A 20300-nucleotide genomic window follows, 5' to 3' on the forward strand; every position below is an offset into this window, starting at 1 on the left:
ACTTTCGATTTCTTGTTTTATCGATACATATGTTACTGTCAGGAAATAATCTAATATGCGAAATAGATACATGTTTATATTTATTTCATGAATAGTAGGCAACAACTTTTCTTCTAAAAATAAAAACTATTTTCTTACTAAAACTATTTTAATTCTGTCGCTACTTTGTTACTACTACTATTTTATTACTAATACTATTTTGTTACTTCTACTATTTTATTACTACCACTATTTTGTTACTTCTACTATTTTATAACTACTACTATTTTATTACTAATAATATTTTGTTACTTCCACTGTTTTCTTACTAATATTTTGTTACTTCTACTATTTTATTACTACCACTATTTTGTTACTTCTACTATTTTATTACTACTACTATTTTATTATTACCACTACCATTTTGTTACTTTTACTATTTTATTACTTTTACTATTTTATTACTACTACTATTTTGTTACTTCTACTATTTTATTACTACTACTATTTTGTTACTTTTACTATTTTCTTGATACTACTAGTTTGTTGCGACTACTACTTTTTTACTATTAATACTTTGTTACTACTACTATTTTATTACTAATAATACATATTTTGTTACTTCGACAATTTTCTTACTACTACTATTTTGTTACTTCTACTATTTTATTATTACTACTATTTTGTTACTTCTACTATTTTATTACTACTACTATTTTGTTACTTCTACTATTTTCTTGCCACTACCAGTTTGTTGCGACTACTACTTCTTTTAATATTAATACTTTGTTACTCCTACTATTTTATTATTACTACTATTTTCTTACTTCTACTATTTTCTTACTAGCACTTTTTTGCTACTACTATAGTTTGTTGCGACTACTACTTCTTTTAATATTAACACTTTGTTACTACTACTGCTATTTTATTACTAATACTATTTTGTTACTTCTACTATTTTCTTACTACTACTATTTAGTTACTTATACTATTTTCTTACTATCACTATTTTGTTACTACTACTATTTTTTACCACTACTGTTTTGTTACTACTATTTTCTTACTATTTTGTTACTTGTACCGAAAAATATATTACAATTTTTAAATAAATTGTCTGACTTAAAATATCTCTTTCCACTATGAAAAAATAGTGGAAATGTATAAGAAAGTTTGATAACAAGACAGCTTACTACACAGAAAAAAACTGAACTCAAAATGAGTCGGAAAAGTGACTCATTATGAGCTGCAACAAAAACACAGGCACACAAAAAAAAAGTTGTCTGTTCATTAAACCAGACCTACATGTCTTATAGTATTTTGGCCCCCTGAATACGAATATGAATCAGAATTGCTCCATCACCCACTGTTTTTTTTAAAATCGAGATAACTACCCTTAAGTCTAAAATTCAAGAACTAAATTAAAAAAAATGAAATAACCGCGGTTTCCTTCGGAGTAGAAAAATATATTTATGCGTTTTCTTCTTTCAACAACTCAGAAATAATTTCAAAATTGCTCCATCACCCCCTGTTTTTTTTAAATCGAAGCAACTACCCTTAAATCAAAAATTCAAGAACTAAATTTAAAAAAATTAAATAACCGCGGTTAACTTCTGAGTAGAAGAATATATTTATGCGTTTTCTTCTTTCAACAACTCAGAAATAATTTCAAAATTGCTCCATCACCCCCTGTTTTTTTTAAATCGAAGAAACTACCCTTAAATCAAAAATTCAAGAACTAAATTTAAAAAAATTAAATAACCGCGGTTAACTTCTGAGTAGAAGAATATATTTATGCGTTTTCTTCTTTCAACAACTCAGAAATAATGTTATTTCATTTTTTTTAAATTTAGTTCTTGAATTTTTGATTTAAGGGTAGATTCTTCGATTCAAAAAACACAGGGGGTGATGGAGCAATTTTGACATTATTTCTAAGTTGTTGAAAGAAAAATACGCATAAATATATTCTTCTACTCAGAAGAAAACCGCGGTTATTTCATTTTTTTAAATTTAGTTCTTGAATTTTAGACTTAAGGGTAGTTTTTTCGATTTAAAAAAAAACAGAGGGTGATGGAGCAATTCTGACTTCATATTCGTATTCAGGGGGTTAAAATACTATAAGACATGTAGGTCTGGTTCAATGAACAGACAACTTTTTTTTTTGTGTGCCTGTGAAATGAGTAGGGCAGATGGCGCCACGTTCTATGTCATTTAACATGGACTCATTTTGAGTTGCAACAAAAATGAGTCCAAGTTTTTTCTGTGTACTTATGACTGACTAAAACTAGCTTTAACTACTGGAAATAGCACAATTTTAATAAGTATATGTCTGACTAAAAAATACTTTTTCTAGTAACAAAAAAATAGTATTAATTTTTTTCGGTTGAAAGTGACTTTACTGAAACCAAAATATATGTTTTTCGAGTTATATTTAAACTTAAAGCCCATTTTTTCTCTACTGTCTAACTAAAACTATTTTTTAAAATTAAATTGACTGAAACCAAAGTAAAATAAATATTTTAACTTCTAAATAATTTGTTTTTTTACCTTCGACAGTAAAACTAGAAAATAATTAAGGATTCTGACTGACTAAAAATATTGTATCTACTCAAATCGAAAGATTCAAATACTAACTTTCTCTGCAGAAGTTGAAATCGAATAAATCAATTTTAATCTGTCTGACAAAAATTGACCCTAACTACTGAATCAAAATTATCACTTATTTCTTTATTCCACAATTTTAAAATACCTAAGTTTTGTCTCCCTAAAAACCAGATTCTCCACTCAATTCAAAATTTAAATAATTTATTCTCTATTGTCTGAATAAAATTGTCATTTACTACTGAAATCAGAATACTAAAAAATTACCAACACAGTAAATCGTGATGTATTAAAAAGTGTTGCAGATTAAATTAACACCAAAAAAGATTAAAATAATCAATTTTAATGTTATTTTTTACAATAATGAATGGAATTTTAGTTCATTAAATTTTTTATAACTATAAAACATGAAGATATCGATAACTCCGAGTCATCGAGTCGGAGTGATAGATTTCTTCATATTTTCTAATAATTAAAGATGACCAAGTAATAAAATAATTATTTTATATTATAAGAATATTATACTTCTTCAAAATTATTTTCATTATTTCAATTCAATTATTATTTTCAAAAATGTTTAACTACAATTTTACTTTATATCAATTATTTTTAATAATTTTCGAAAAAGTTCTTTGGCAATTATCAAATCCATTTGTTTACAATATTTAATTTCACGAAATTTCAATTATTCCTAAATTCTTTAATTAAATGCATATTAGAAAATAAAAACTTCAAATAATATTTAAAAAATTCAATTAAACTTTTTCAAAAAAATTAATTTCAAAATTCAATTATTTCTAAAAATTCACGCATAATTGCTTTTAATATTCAATTATAATCTAAAATTTTAACTGAAATTCATTTTTATGAAATGAAAATCAATTTTTATTAGAAAATTCTACAAGAATTTAATTATTTAAATACAAAAGTAAATAATTTATTGAATAATTGAATGTTTCTCAAAACTCAATTCTCATAAAGAATTTTATTAACAAATTTTTATATAATTGAATTCTTTTGTCGAATTTCATTAAAACTTGCATAAGCATAATTACTTTTTTCAAGGAATTCAATTATAATTGCATAAAAAATAATTGAAACGCTGCGATCAGTTCTATAATTTATTTAAAAATTTGTTGACAAAATTCTTTGTGAAAATTTAATTTTATGAAACATTCAATTGTTTTATAAAATATTTATTTTTATAATTAAATAATTGAATTCTCGTAGAATTTTCTAATAAATATTGATTTAAAAATGAATTTCAAATTAAAATCTTTGAAAATTTGAACTTTTCATACTTTTAATTAAGAATTCTATAGAATTAATTTTCAACATTAATTTTAATGGACTTTTTTGTAATTATTTGCAGTTTTTAATTTCTAATATATTTAATTGAAGAATGTCAGAATGATTGAAATTTCGTAAAATTAAATTGTAAACAAAAGAGTTTAAAAATTCACAAAGAACTTTTTCAAAAATTATTTTTAAAAAATTGACTTAAAGAAGGATTTCAGTTAAAAATTCTAGAAATGAATAATCGTAATGATGAAAATAATTTTTTGAAGAAGTTACAATAACAAAGTATCAGGTTTTAATTATTGTAAAACATGAAGAAAGCGTTCACTTCGAGTCGAAGACTAGTGATCGATATCTTTATGTTTTATAATAATATTCTGATATGTTATTGAATTAAAATTTTTTGAATATCTTAATTTCTATTAAAAAAAAATGATTAAACATTTATTTAAAAATGAAGTTATTGATGTTTCCGAATAATTTTCGTTTTAAAAACCTGGAAAACTTGGAAAAGTCAGGGAATTTGAAAAGAGCAAAAGCGTGGCAACTCTAATTGTAAGTAGACAAAAAGTTGTTTCTATTTTGTTTTGAGTAGAAAAAATGAGTTTTAGGCGCACAAAACTTTGGCATTCGTAATATTTTCCCTTCAGTAAAAAAAAAATAAAAAAAGTTTCTGTGGAACAGAACTTGACAATCTTCTAGTATTCTGATTTCAGTAGTAGAAATAAATTTTTACAGTCGATAGAGTAAAATTTTTTTTTATTTTAAATTGAGTAGAGAATCTGAGTTTTAGACAGACAAAACTTAGGTATTTTAAAATTGTGAAATAAAGATATAAGTGATAATTTTGATTCAGTAGTCAGAGTCAGTTTCAGTCAGACAGATTAAAATTAAGTTTTAAAATTGAATTTATTGATCACTTCTAGTCAGGTTGAAATAAGGTTATTCTATTTCAATTTCATTAGAAAATGTTAGTTCTATAAAGAAACAGAACTTGATAATTTTTTATTATTTTTATTTCAGTAGTACAAGTCAGTTTTAGTCAGACGACAGAGAATAAATTGTTTAAATTTTTGGTTTGAGTAGAGAAAGTAAGTTTTAAACAGACAAAATTTAGAATCTAGAAAAGTTTAGAGTAAAAAGTAAGTGGTACTTTTAATTTTGTACTATTTGCATTTCAGTAATAACAGTCTAATATTTTTGATTCAGTAGTTAAAGAAAACTTTAGTCAGACATTGAAATTAATTTATTAAATTTTGGCTCTAGTGGAAGTAAGTTTTTGTTTTGGTATAGAAAAGAATAATTTAAACCGGAGAGAATTTAAAAAAATTATATTATTTAGGTTTCAGTAGTTAACGTCAGTTATGGTCAGTTTTAACTTTGTAACTTCAGTAGTTTAATTTATATTAATTTAATTTCAATTATTTTTAATAAACTTTTAAATGAATTCTTCAAAAAATGCAAATATGAATAATTTTATTTAAAATTTCCAATAAAAAACATGATTCAATGGTAGGAGAATTACAGTTGTAATTTTTAGAAATTTCAAAATTTTAAATTTTCAAAATTCGAAATAAAATTTCAAAAAGACTTTACATTTAAATCATTTAAAATATTTAAATTCCTGTGGAAAAAGAAATAGGTATTTAGATATTTATTTTAAAAAAATTATTCTATTTTTTAAATGTATAATTTAATCTGGAAAATTGTGAAAAAATTGACTTTTAAAAATTAATTCCTAGAGCGAAGCCTGTTGTTTTTAACTAATTGAAATTAAACGAGTTTATTCGATTTTCTGTTACAGTGAAAATTTTCTAAAGTAAAAAAATTTATTTTTTAAATTCAGGTGTGAAAACAACCTTTTTAATATTGCCTTTATGCTGTAAAATAATTGGTCCTTTAACATTTTATTACGTCTATAAAAGGTGTGACTGTGTGTGTGTGTTCTAGCTTGATACGACAACGTAAAGAATATAGTGTCCGCAAGTAAAAAAAAAAATCCGGATTGACGGCCAATCTGTGAAAGTTTGTCATGTTGTCGGGTCCCGTATAAAAGGCGAGTGACACGCGTTTTCCTCGAGAATCCTTCGGTAAAAGTAACTTTCGCGATCTCGTTGACTAACATTCGACGGAGGTCGAAGTAATAAAAAAAAAGAAGAGAAAAGAAAAAAAAATGTGAGGAAAACGAAAGAGATAAAATGGAGGGAAAAGAAAAAGATAGAAGATGAACTAGAGGAGGGACACAGATTTTCAATTTGCGACATCCGCCAGCGGTCGACTTATGGAACACTGCGATTTTTCGGTTTTCAACCATTCCAGCAAAACTCGAGGAATGGTTATATATTTCATGAAAGTGGTGGTTCTGTCTAAGAAGGAATCAATGTTAGAAAAAAAGGAGAAAAATTGGGAAAAAAACACTGAGAAAAAGAATTGTCTTGCAAATGAATTCCGTTTTCAAATTGAATGTCACATATAAGAGTTCTTTCGTTTGAATATATGAAAAATATTTCATTTCGAAAATTCATATATATATCCTCTTTTTTTTGGTAGTTTATAAAAATTTTACAAATTATTTTATTATTTTTAAGAAAGGGAATTTTCATTTTAAAATACGCATTTTTTTTTTAATGAAAATGGAAATATGTAGTAAAGAGGAAAATTTAGAAATGATGATAAGAACCTTTTGAATTATATATAAAGGGAATTTAGTTTCGTTTTCACATACAGAATTCTGAAATATAACTTGTGCGTGAGAATGGTGGTACACTCCATACATTTTGATAACTATATACTAGGGTGACAAATGGTTTTGAGGTTAAACTTTGGTCACATAGTGCTATAAAATTATCAAGTTTCAAGTAGATTTGTAATGATTTAATATGGTGGAAGTATTTAAGTTGAATTGATCGATCATCCATTGACACGATTTTCTCATTGTTGAACTTTAGGGAAAAAGTTTTTTTTTAAAAAGGTGTCTTTTTTTAAAGAAAGGAAGTCATAAGAAAAAGTGTGTAAGTTACTTTTAGGAGGTTAAGTGATTTTCAGGTGAGATATAAGTAGTAAAGGAAGTTTTTAGTCAGACATGTCGAATTAATTATTTTTCTTACGATCTGAGTAGATAAAGTGAGTTAAAGTCAGACAAACCTTGTAAAATTATAATTTTTTGGATTCAGTAGTTAAAGACATTTTTAATAAGACATTGAAATTAAAAAATATTTTTCTTCAGTAGGAAAAGTGAGTGAAAGTCGAACAGAACTTTACAATTTATGCCGTATTCTCATTTTAGTAATAAAAGTCAATTTCAGTCGAACAGTGTATTTTTGAATTTTGGTTTTACAAGAGGAAATAATTTTTAGACAGAAAAAAATGAAGAAAATTTAAAAATTTCAGAAAAGAAAATGACATTTATGATTCAGTAGTGAGGGTCAATTTTGGTCAGACAGATTAAAATTAATTTATTCTATTTCGTTTTCAGTAGAAAAAGTCAGTTCCAGAGAAGCAGAACTTGATAATTTTGTACTACTTTTTTTTAGTAGTAAAAGTTTAATATTTTTTGATTAAGTAGTTAGAATCAATTTTAGTCAGACACTGAAATTAATTTATTATAGTTTGACTACAGTAGGAAAAAAAGAGTTTCCGAGGGACAGAACTTAACAGTAAAACGTGAGGTGTTAAAATAACACCAGAATGGATTAAAATAATCTGCAACAGTTTAATACCTCTAGGATTAAATTAACACCAGAAAGGATTAAAATAATCTATTTTGGTGTTATTTTTAACTATGAATGAAATTTTACTTTAAATAAAACACAAAAGTCAACGATTTGTAAAAATTCAACGAATTTAGCTTCTCCTTAGTAACATAGTTACTAAATTCAATTGTGTTCAAAAATTTTAAAAAATTCTCGTCAAAATTTCAATTCTCTTTATAAATAATAAAATTCTTCTCTGATATTCAATTATTTTACAAAATTTTAATCAAATTCTTGTCAAAATTTCAATTATTTTCAAAAGTTTTCTAAAATTCAATGATTTTCAATATCTACTATTTCAATAAAATTTTCCAAAAGAATTCCATCATTAAAAAAAAAAATTTGAATAAAATTCTACGCAAACATTCAATTATTTATATAAATAATAAAAATCTTTAAAGGAATTCAATTATTTACAAATTTTTTTATAAATTTCTTCGCAATAATTCAATTATTTTCATAAATAATAAAATTCTTTTAGGAATTCAATTATTTTCATAAATAATAAAACTCATTGCAGAATTTTAATTGTTTTTAATGCAATTTTAATCGAATTCCTCGAATAATGTAATTATTCTTAAAAATTTTATTAAAATTCGTCAAAAAAATTTAATGATTTAAAAAATTTGTTGATAACATATTTTATGAGAATTTAATTTCGAGAAACATGCAAAATTAATAAATAATTTATGTTTGTATTTAAATAATTGAATTCTCGTAGAATTTACTAATAAAAATGGTTTTAATAATGAATTTCAGGTAAAATTTTTGATTATAATTAAATATTACAAGCATTATAACGTGGATTTTTAGAAATAATTAAATTTTGAAAAAGATTCAAATTAAAATCATTGAAATTCTTAATTTTTCATATTTTTGACAAACCATTCTGTAGAATTAATTTTTTTTAAAAGTTTAATAGGATTTTTATTGAAATTACTTCAAGTTTTTATTTTTCAATATATATTTAGTTGCAGAATTTCCGAATAATTGAAATTTTGTAAAATTAAATTGTAAACGAATGAATTTGAAAATTCTCAAAGAACTTTTTTAAAAATTATTAAAAATAATGGATTTATTGAAGAATTTTAGTTAAAAACACTAGAAAAAAATTTAATTTTAGAGAAGTTACAAATTATTGCAGAAATTCAATTATTTTCAAGAGTAATAAAATTCTTCTTAAGGATTCAATTATTTTTACTAATTATATTGAATTCTCTTGACAAATTTTAATAAAATTGTTAAGAGTAATATTCATTTTTCTAGAAATTTGATGAAAATTTTATTAAAAATAATTGAAATTCTGCCAAGAATTATATTAAAAGTTTTGGAAATAATTGAATTTCGGAGAAAAATTTTAATATTTATAAAAATAATTGAAATTTTGACGAGAATTTTTGTAAATTTTTAAACATAATTGGATTTCTGCGAAGAATTTTATTAAAATTATTTTAAAAAAATTGAATTGTTACGCAAAGAATTGCATTAAAATTTTTGAAAATAATTTTATTCTTTAAAGAAATTTAATTAAAAATTTATTGAAAATAATATTTAAATTGTAATAAATAAATTGTAGCAAAGTTTATTGAAGTAGGTAATTAAATTTGTTTCATAAATTTTAATAAAAATTTTAAGAATAATAACTTTTTTTGAGGAATTACATTAAAATTTTATTAAAAATAATTGAAATTCAGCACTGAGTTTTATTATTTATGAAAATAATTAAATGTTTGCGTAGAATTTTATTAAAAATTTGTTTAACTAATTGAATTTTTTTAGGAACTTTCATTAAAGTAGTAGATATTAAAAATGATTGAATGGAGGAAAGTTTTTTAAATTAATTACAATTTTGCAAAGAATTTTATTAAAATTTTTGAAAATAATTGAATTTCTGAAGAGAATTTTACTACTTTTAGAGGAATTGAATTTCAGCAATCATTTGTAATTGCTTCAAAATTCAATTTGTTTTAGTGTTTTTAACTAAAATTCTTCTATAAATCCATTATTTTTAATAAAACTAGTTAAATATATATTAAAAAATTTAACTAATTTCAAAAGAATTTTAGTTTAAAAAAATTTTTTTTTTAATCTATGTTTTTTTATATTTTTAATTAAATTCATTTAAAATGGAAATTATATCATTCAAATTTTAGAAAAAAAATTAAATTTTTGCTTCCTCATAGAGGAAGTATTTCAAGTAATTTAATTAAAAATGTATTCAAAATAATTATTAACTTCTAATAAACAAATTATATCAAAATTTTTTTAAAAAATTGAATTCTGTTGAAGAATTTTAATAAAATGTTTAAGAATAATTGCATTTTCCAAGTTGGGAAATTTTTTATTAAAATAGTAAATATTAAAAATAATTGAGTTTAAAAAAAATGTTTTAAATAATTTAAAAATAATTTAAGACTGCCTTGATGCCTTTAAATAAAACTTTCTTTTTTCTGTATATAATTAATGTATTTGTCTTAATTTATTGTAAATATTTTAGAGCCAATTGAATTATTTCGTTTGTGAGCAAATTTTTATGACATCTAGGAGGCAATTTAAAGAACTGTATTGGCCCGAAATTCAAAAGCAGAAAAATCTTATTATTTAATAACATATAATTATTTTCTACCAATAATTAATTAGTTATTTTTTAATGCTAAAGCAAAAAGTCAGTCAATATTTTAGCAACAATTATTTTTTATATAACTTTATCAGATTTAAAGAGCAAGAATAATAAAGTTGTTTCTTTTTCTCATCAGGAGAAAAAAAAATTGCAAATAATGCAACATTCAAACTTGAAATTCCGTGTATTACAAATTGAAATTTTTCGAATTCAAAGTATCTAAAGTTTAAGGCGTATCAAACTAAAAGGCATTCGAGTTTTATATCCCTTAAGTCATAAAAAGACTAATAAAATTTTGATAAACTTCAGTGTTAGAGGTTTACTATTTCAAAGCATCCAAATTTTATTGCAAGATATGAGAGCGTTTCTAACAATTGAAAGCAGTGCTTATACCACGGTTCGAATATACGTCAATATAATATAAACTCTTAAATCTCAAATTCTCCTTTCAATTATCTTGCAAAAAGAAAATTAATAAAAGAAAACAATTCCAAACTTACTTTTACAAAATAACGAAAATTTATAAAATAATTTTCTCTCCTCTTATAATAAATTTAAATATTTCTCTCTTCTACTTCTTTGAAGTATTTTAACATAATTTTAAAGAATCTCTTTTAAATATTCTATTTTGATAAATAGAATTTTTAATTTCGAGTATAAGTCGAAATATTCGACTTATACAATATCTCTAAAAAAAATATTCTACTTACAAAAGAGAAAGCACTTATTATATCATTAATTCTAAATTCATTATATAAACAGAAATCCAATAATAGAAATTGAAAATCCAATTGCAGTATTTCTGGCTATTATATATCTATAACTATATAATTCACCAAGTCAAGAGGTCAATCAAACTAGAAAACTTTTTTAAGAGAGAAAATATTGTACGGCGTTTATGATTGTAATTTCTCTTGAAACGTTATTCCTTTATAACCTTTTCTATAAAATATAGATCTCAACGCAACTCAAGATTTATCGAACCCCAATTCTCCCTTTCTCTCTGTAAATTAAATCTTGACTAAGATTCTTCCCCTCTTGTGATTACGAGTATTTCAGAAGCAGATACAAACAACTGAGATTCTTTATACAGTGAGACAGATTCACTGACCCGTGAAAAATTGATTTATATAGAGCTCTATATTCTCTCCCCTATATTATTGTTTAATAACCAATTTTATTACATTAGATCCCTAATATTATTCATATATATCATTTTTTTTCGAAAATTAATAACCGAATAATTTAGTTCTGAGGAGAGGAATAATTTTAATAAGCGGCTGATCATCAAATTTCGGAAATAAAATTCAAGGCTTTTTCAAGATGTTTAAAAATTGAAGGAATAAAATTACAAGCTTTTTTAAAATTAAAAAAAAAGTTGAAGGAATATGCACTGGAAAACAATTTGATTCAAACAACCGATTACTTGACTATTATCGAATAAATGTTTACTTGAATCAAATAATTTTTATTTAAATCAAATAAATTGTATTTAAATTTAAACCAATAATTTCAGTAATTGAAAAAAATACAGAAGGGAAAATATTACAAATTCCAAAGGTTTGTCCGCCTAAAACTCATTTTTTCTACTCAAACCAAAATATTATAAACAATTTTTTCTCTACTATCTGACTAAAACTGATTTTAACTACTAAAAGTTAATTAGTAAACATAAGTCAAGTTCTGTTTCTTAATTAATTCTAAACTTTAAATATTTACTTGAGTCAAATAATTTTTATTTCAATCAAATAAATTGTAACCAATAATTTCAGTATTTGAAAAAAATATTTTTAATTGATTTACGTAAAAAGTATTTGACACAAGTAAATATTTATTTGATATTAGACAATTAATCAGATAATTGAATCAAATAATTTTTTTTCACTCTAAAACCTTTAAAAAACCCAATCTTTTGGAAATTGTAGAGAACAATTAATTAAAAATTAAATTAATTAAAATGCACATAATTATCATTCAATAACAATAATTTTATAAAGAAATTTTTTTCCATTTTTTTCGATTTCTTTATAAATACTATAATAGAAGGAAAAACTATTTTAAATAACAATAATTTTAAATTAACATTTCACTAGAAAAAAAAGAGTAGGTATGTAATTATTTTAAAAATAGTTTCAGAAAATAATTATTTATTGTGTATGATAATTTACAATTTTATGAAAAATTAAAAAAAGGGTATAAAAATAGAAAAAACTACAATAAAAACTGCATAAAAATGTGTCAGAAAGAAAGAAGAAATGTTTCTCAAAAATATCTGTGAGAATCTACTAGTGAATAAAATTTGTATAGATATGTTCTTGTTTTCTTATACTGAGAACACCATTTATTTAAAATTTAAATCAAACATATTTTTTTGAATCAAATCTGGAATATCTTTGCCCTACAGTCAAATACTTTTAAATTTGATTCAAACACATTTTTTGGTGTGTTTTTTAAATATATATTAAAAAAATAATATATTTAATTCAACTATAAATTTCTCTACATTTGAATTAGTAAAAATAATTACTAATTTGAACTCTACTTGGCTCTGAGTCAAATATATATTTTTTCTGAGTTTTTCTGTTTTGGCTTAAATAAAAAGTATGTTTTAAAATTTTATTTTCAATTTGAACTTAAAAGTTAATTTGTTCAATTTAAAATTGATCATGCACCCAAAAAGATACATTTGCCTCAGAGCCAACTAGACATTTTATTTGATTCAAAAAAAATTTTATTTGATACAAAAATAATTTTATTTATTACAAATAAAAATTTTATTTAAAACAAATAAAAAACCTAGCTTTAAATACTCAAATTATTGGTTTGAATACAATTTATTTAATTGAAATAAACATTATTTATTTTAAGTAAAAAATGTATTAATTAGAATAAAAATTATTTGTCTCAAGTACAAATTTATTCCGACCTCGGACTGCTTTCTAAATTTCAACAAAAATGTATGCTAATTTGAATGAGTGACTGAATTTTGCTTTTGAATTAGTAAATTTTACTAATAAATTAGTAGAAATTACTATTTATTAGTAAAATTTGCTAATTCAATAGCAACAACTAAGTCACTAATTCAAATTAAAAACTAATTCAAATTTAGAGTGAATTTAGAAATAAAAAATAATATCAAAAGTGTCCTAAAATGTTCGCAATAATTGCAAATAATCGCATATTATTTATTTACAAATAATGAATATTGTGTTTGAATAAAATAAATTTATATATATGCATTCAAACACAATTTTTTTTTAACAAAATAAAAAATTTTCAAATTTCTATTTATTCAAGCACAACTTATTTAAATCCTATAAAAATTTCGATAATATTTAAAACGTAATTTTTGTTCAAGAAAAAGGAAATTAAATTATTCTCACAATTCCATTTTTTTCTATTTTATTTATTATAAAAAAGAATTTTCGAGGAATCTCAAGATGTTCATCAACATTCACAATTCTATAATTTATTATAATAAGATTAAAACAAGAAATTTTGCCAATTAATATTGGATTTCAATTTTGAATTCACTACAATTTCCATTTTCTATGGTCTAATTTTCTCCGGTTTATTTTTCTCTTATAATTAATTTGTTTAGTAAATAAATTAATATTCAAAATCTCAGTTTAAAAAAAAATATTTCCATTAGTGGCTGTTTTTACCGAAATAGCCAAATAATTGTATCAGATAAGAAACGAGGCAAAAAGTATAACTAGTCTCGTGAGTCAGGAATAAAAGTTAATGCAATATCATTGTTTCGTTTAAAAGAAAAAGAAAAATTAAAAACTTTAAATTCGCAGAAATTAAAAATTAATTAAAATTATAAATTAATTATAGAGGCAGAAATAACGAATAACAAGTAATAATTTCACAGTATTTCTAAGTTTTTTGTCTCAATCCTTATAGAAAATCTATGATTATAATAATGAATAATAATTGATATTTAAAAATGAAATTTAATTCTAATCATGACTATATTATCACTAATTCTCGACTAAATAAAAAACGCAATTTATTTTGGGGAGGGGACAGAAAAAGAATAGAATTAAGTAGTATCAAAAATAGAGGAACGATTTCCATCACTTCTAAAAAGCTACGCCGTTCTTTGTGCGCACAGAACGACCGACTGCCTAACTAAATCATGGTGGATTTAAGTGGATTCCACAAACCCCTTGGGTCCGACGATGTATTACCAGTTGCAGGGCAGACTTCACATCAGTGGTCTCGCTTAAGAAATCTACCCTAAGCTGATATTCACTGCGCAATATATACCGCAGTACAAATTGATAACCGTACGAAAAATATAATTCAATTGTTACTCACAATTTCATTTCTCTTAATATATTAATTATTATTAATATAAATATAACCTTCCATGGTTACTTACTTGGCCATTCATTTACTCCCTCTATCCAATCCAGATTCTCCAATTCGGTCTGCTATTATTTCTCATCATTGTACCTGAAAATTATTAAAAATGATAACTAATTAAAAATTATAAAAATGATACTAATTAGATAATAAAATACTTAATTTATTAGATAAAATACAAAAATCATAACTTCAAATAAAAACAAAGTTTTTTTGAAAGCATCAAATTGATATCAATGTGGATCAAATTGAAACAAAAAATTTGAATTAATTTATCATTTGATCCACATTTTTTATTTATTTGGTATCAATTCGTTACTATTTGATACTTTCAAGTGGCAAATAGTAGCTTTAAGAGTAAAAAAAAGTAGTAAAAAAGTATCTATAGAAAAAATTTAATTTAACGACAGAAAAACACGTTTAAATCAATTTACAAAAATCACAAAAAAAATTTTCCTGCTGTATTTTTCTGATTTCCCTTAAAAAAATATTCACTTTTTTTCTTAACACTTAGTAATAACTAGAATTTTTAATTTTTGTGAAAATTATCCCAACTTTTAGTTAGAATTCTTCAAAAATTCGATTATATTTCAAAATAAATTTTAAAAGAAAAATTATAAATTTTTTTAAAATATAAAATTTATTTCAATTAAATTTGAAAAAACTTCCAATTAATTGGAAATTTAAATAAATATTTTCAACTTTTACTTTAAATCAGGTAACTACCTATTATTCAAAAAATTAAAATTTTCCAAAAGACTAATTTTTCTCATAATTTTCTAAATTAAATTATTCATACTTGAATAATTTTTGTTTAGTAAATACAATTCAATTATTTAAATACAAAAATAAATAATTGATAGAATAAATGATTATTTCCTAGAATTCAATACTTATAAATAATGTTATCAAATTTATGCAAATAATTGATTCAACGAATTTTAGTAAATTTTGTTAAATAATTCAATTCCTGTGAAAATTTTTTTCCATTTATAAAAATAATTGAATTCTTACAACAAATTTCAGTAAATTTTTTAAAATAACTACATTCGAGTGAAAAATTTGGTTATTTGTAAAAATAATTTAATTCTTGCGAAGGATTTTATTAAAATTTTTGTAATTATTTGAATTTTTATAAAGAATTTTATGAAAATTTAAAAGAATAATTCAATTACTTTGAATAATTTAATTAAAACTGTATTAAAAATAATTGAATTCTTGCAATGAATTTAATTATTTATGAAAATAATTCAATGCTTTTAAACAAATGTTATCAAAATTTTAGAGAATAATTAATTTCTTTCACAGTATTTTATGTAAATATTTGAAACAATTGAGTTCTTTAAAGAAATTTTTTAGAATTCCTGTGAAAATTTTATTATTCATAATATTAATTAAACTTTTGCGAAGTATTTTATTAATTTTTTTTTAAATAATTGAATTCTATTGAGAAATGTTATTAAAATTGTAAATTTTAAAAATATTTTAATTTCAGCGAAGGATTTCATTATTTGTGAAAATAATTGAATTCTTGCAAAAAATTTTTGAATTGTTTCTAAGAATAATATTTATTAATAATTAATTAATAATTATTTTATTTCAATTATTAGCGAATTTAAATTTTAAAGTAGTTCAAATTTTGAAAAAAATAGAAAAAAATAGCTTTTAGTGTCAGAAATTTTAAAAAAAGTATCCAAATAGTAGCTAATGGTGAAAAAAGTAGTAAATAGTAGGTTTTAGTAGATGAGTGCGAAGCCTGAAATCCCAACTGTAGACGAAACTCTGATTCAAATAACCAGTGTTGCACCAAGAGAAAAATATTTTATTTAAACCAAATTTTATTTGAACCGAATATTTATTAGAACCGAATAAAAATTTTTCGTACCAAATAAAATTTATTTGCAGCAAATAAAATTTTCTGAATCCAATAAATAATCTTCTGAGTCATATTACTTTTTTCTAGCTGCATTTAAATTAAGAGATCTAGATAATTTTAGAAATTATTCCAGTTGATAAAGTGTAAAATAAGTTTTATAATCTGATTAAGGAAGATTGACAAATGAATTAGTTTTCCATTCAGAAAAAAGAAGTGAAGGAAACACTTGAGCGACTTTGGAAAATTCGGGTATTCGATCAACCACAAGACAAACCAGGAAAGATCGTAAAGCCAAGAACTTAGATATATAGAGACGACTTTCGGAGTCTCACTTAAAGGAAGGTTTGCATCTAACGTCCGTTTCACTTCGATCCTCGGCTAAGCCAAAATCAATATAGGTATATGTCCCGATCTGATAAGTACTTTCAAAGACTTTAAATTCTCCAAAACTTTCTTATTTTTCCCCAACTAACTTGATTAACGCCGACATAAAATCCAACTGCTTTCGAAAAAAACAAGAAAAAAAGACAAATTTTTACCGAACAACATACGATTAACAAACAATTTTTAATTCTCTCTACTATTCTCCAATTTGCTCTTTAGAAGTAAATTATGTTTCTCAATTCTTTAAATTTTCTTCCCTAACATTAACTTCCCAGCTGTGAAAGTTCTGTAGAATTTCACTAGAACGATTCTAACAATTTCTACATGACAAATTGATAAAATCATTATTTTATATTATAAGAATATTGTACTTCTTCAAAATTATTTCCATCATTTCAATTCAATTATTATTTTTAAAAATTTTTCTTCAAATCAATTAATTTTTAAAAAAGTTCTTCTACAATTTTCAAAATCCATTTATTTAGGTACAATATTCAATTTTACAAAATTTCAATTATTCGTAAAATCTTTAATTAAATCCTATATTAAAAAATAAAAACTTCAAATAATATAAAAAAATTCAATTACACGTTTTCAAACAAATTAATTTCAAAATTCAATTATTACTAAAATTTCACACTATATTGCTTTTAATATTCAATTTTATCTAAAATTTTAACTGAAATTCATTTTTATGAAATGAAAATCAATTTTTATTAGAAAATTCTACAAGAATTCAATTATTTAAATACAAAAAAAATAATTTATTAAATAATTGAATTTTTCTTAAAATTCAATTCTCATGAAGAATTTTATCAACAAATTTTTAAATAATTAAATTCTTTCGACGATTTTTAATAAATTTTTAAGAATAATTACATTTATCGCGAAATTCGATTAAAATTGTATTTAAAAAAACTGAAATTCTGAGATGAGTTTTATTATTTATGAAAATAATTGAATTATTGCGAAAAAATTTATAAAAAAATGTTGTAAATAATTGAATTCCTGTGAAATTCTTATTATTTTGTGAAAATAATTAAATGTTTGCGTAGAATTTTATCAAATTATTTTTAAATAATGGAATTCTTTTGAAAAATTTTATTAAAATAACAAATATTGAAAATCATTTAATGGTTTAAATTTAATTTTTTTCAAGAATTTTAAACTAAAATTCTTCTTTAAATCGATTGTTTTGAATAATTTTTCTAAAAGTTCTTTAACATTTTTCAAATCCATTTGTATACAATATTTAATTTTACGAAATTTCAATTATTCCTAAATTCTTCAATTACATATATATATATATATTAGAAAATAAAAACTTCAAATAATATAAAAAAATTCAATTAAACTTCTTCAAAAAAATTAATTTCAAAATTCAATTATTTCTAAAAATTCACACTACCTATAATTGAATGTTTCTTAACATTCAAAATTTTCATAAAGAATTTTACCAACATATTTTTAAATAATTGATTTCTTTCGACGATTTTTAATAAAATTTTCAAGAATAATTTCATTTTCCGAGAAATTTGATTAAAATTGTATTGAAAATAATTGCAAATCTGCATTGAGTTTTATTATTTATGAAAATAATTGAAAATTCCTAAGAAGAATTTTACTATTTTTTAACATAATTAAATTTCTGTGAAATATTTTATTACTCTTGAAAACAATTGAATTTCTGCAATAATTTGTAACTTCTCCAAAATTAAATTTTTTTTAGTTTTAACTAACATTTTTCTATAAATCTATTATTTTTATTAATTTTTGAAATAGTTTTTTTAAAATTTTCAAATTCATTTAATTTTAACTGATATTAATTTTTAAATCAATTTTTATTATAAAATTCTATCAGAATTTAATTATTTAAATACAAAAATAAATAATTTATTGAATAATTGAATCTTTCTTAAAATTTAATTCTCATAAAGAATTTTATCAGCAAATTTTGAAATAATTGAATTCGTCTGACGAATTTTAATAAAAATTACATTTATCGAGGAATTTGATTAAAATTTCATTAAAATTAATTGAATTTATTCTGCGATGAGTTTTACTATTTATGAAAATAATTAAATTCCTAAAAAGAATTTTATTTTTTAGAAATATATAATTGAATCCCAGAAAAAATATTATTTATTTATAAAAACAATTGAATTATAATGCGAAGAAATTTATAAAAAATTTGTAAATAATTGAATTTCTGTGAAATTTTTATAATTTTATGAAAATAATAGATATTGAAAATCATTAAATTGAGAAAAATTTTGAAAATAAATTGAAATTTTGCCAAAAATTTTATTAAAATTTTTGAAAATAATTGAATTTTGGAGAAGAATTTTATTATTTATAAAAGTAATGGAAATTTTGACAAGAATTTTTAAAAATTTTTGAGCAGAATTGAATTTTTGCAAAGAATTTTATTACTTTTGAAAATGATTGAATTTTGCGATCATTTGTAATTTTTTTAAAAGTTTCTAAATTGTATCGTACAATTTACAAACTTATTGTCCTTTTTTAATCAAATTACGGACTTTTCAGACCTTTTTTAAAAAAACTGACTCTTACGGACATGAATCAAATTTACGGACGTTTACGGGATTTATGGACCTAGTTCGAGCCCTGTATGCAGGGCTCAAAAAAATTATAATTTATATTCTTTCTAATTAAAAATCATTAAAATTTAGTAGAATTCATGTAGTAATTCTATAGAACCGTTCTAGTAAAATTCTATAGAATATTCACCAGAATTCATATGGAATGATTCTAGTGAAATTCTATAGAACTTTTTCAGCTGGGTTCCTAGAAACCATTGCTTATAGCAAATCAAATAAAACACAGTTACCCTACTTGATCAAGTAAAATATACTTTCCCCCCGAGTGCAGTAATAGTATAAAAGCTCTAAAGAAATCAACATCTTAAATCATATTTACAACTAAATTTATTATCTTCCAAATATAAAATCCTATCTTTTCGAAAAAAAAACAGAAATTTTACATCATCACAATTTTATTCTCCTAAAAATCTCCAGCATCTTTTCAATGCAGAGAAAGAAAGAGAGAAATACAGCTCGAGGAGAAAAAGATTGTGGATAAAAGCGGTGAACGTTTAGAAATCGCAATTCGTATTCAGAGTGTTGCGTGACAGTTAAATATTATTTAGGGTCCTGTCATTATCGCATCCTCATTTCTCTCCATCGAAGCTCTCTTCAGGGAGGCAAAAAAAAAGAGAAGAAGCAGAAGAAGAGAGATGGACTTTTCCCTCTCTTTTTCCCCTTTAAATCCCACTTTACGAAGCGTGATATTTTAGTTGAGTAAAAGTGACTGTGTATATGCGTGTATGCATACTTATACTTATGTAGAAAGGATTTTCGCTATTATTCCAAGCACGTAATGCAACTTCCGGCTGTAC

At 22.4% G+C, this 20300-nt stretch overlaps 1 protein-coding gene across 1 annotated transcript in view; it reads left to right on the top strand.

The window, feature by feature from the left end:
- LOC122504694 (lachesin-like) overlaps positions 1 to 20300 on the top strand; it is a 280358-nt gene that overhangs the window by 213194 nt on the left and 46864 nt on the right. The gene's annotated exons all lie outside the window — the stretch shown is intronic.

This window comes from Leptopilina heterotoma, unplaced genomic scaffold (genome assembly GCF_015476425.1).
Source record: "Leptopilina heterotoma isolate Lh14 unplaced genomic scaffold, ASM1547642v1 Lhet_31, whole genome shotgun sequence".
NCBI lineage: Eukaryota > Metazoa > Arthropoda > Insecta > Hymenoptera > Figitidae > Leptopilina > Leptopilina heterotoma.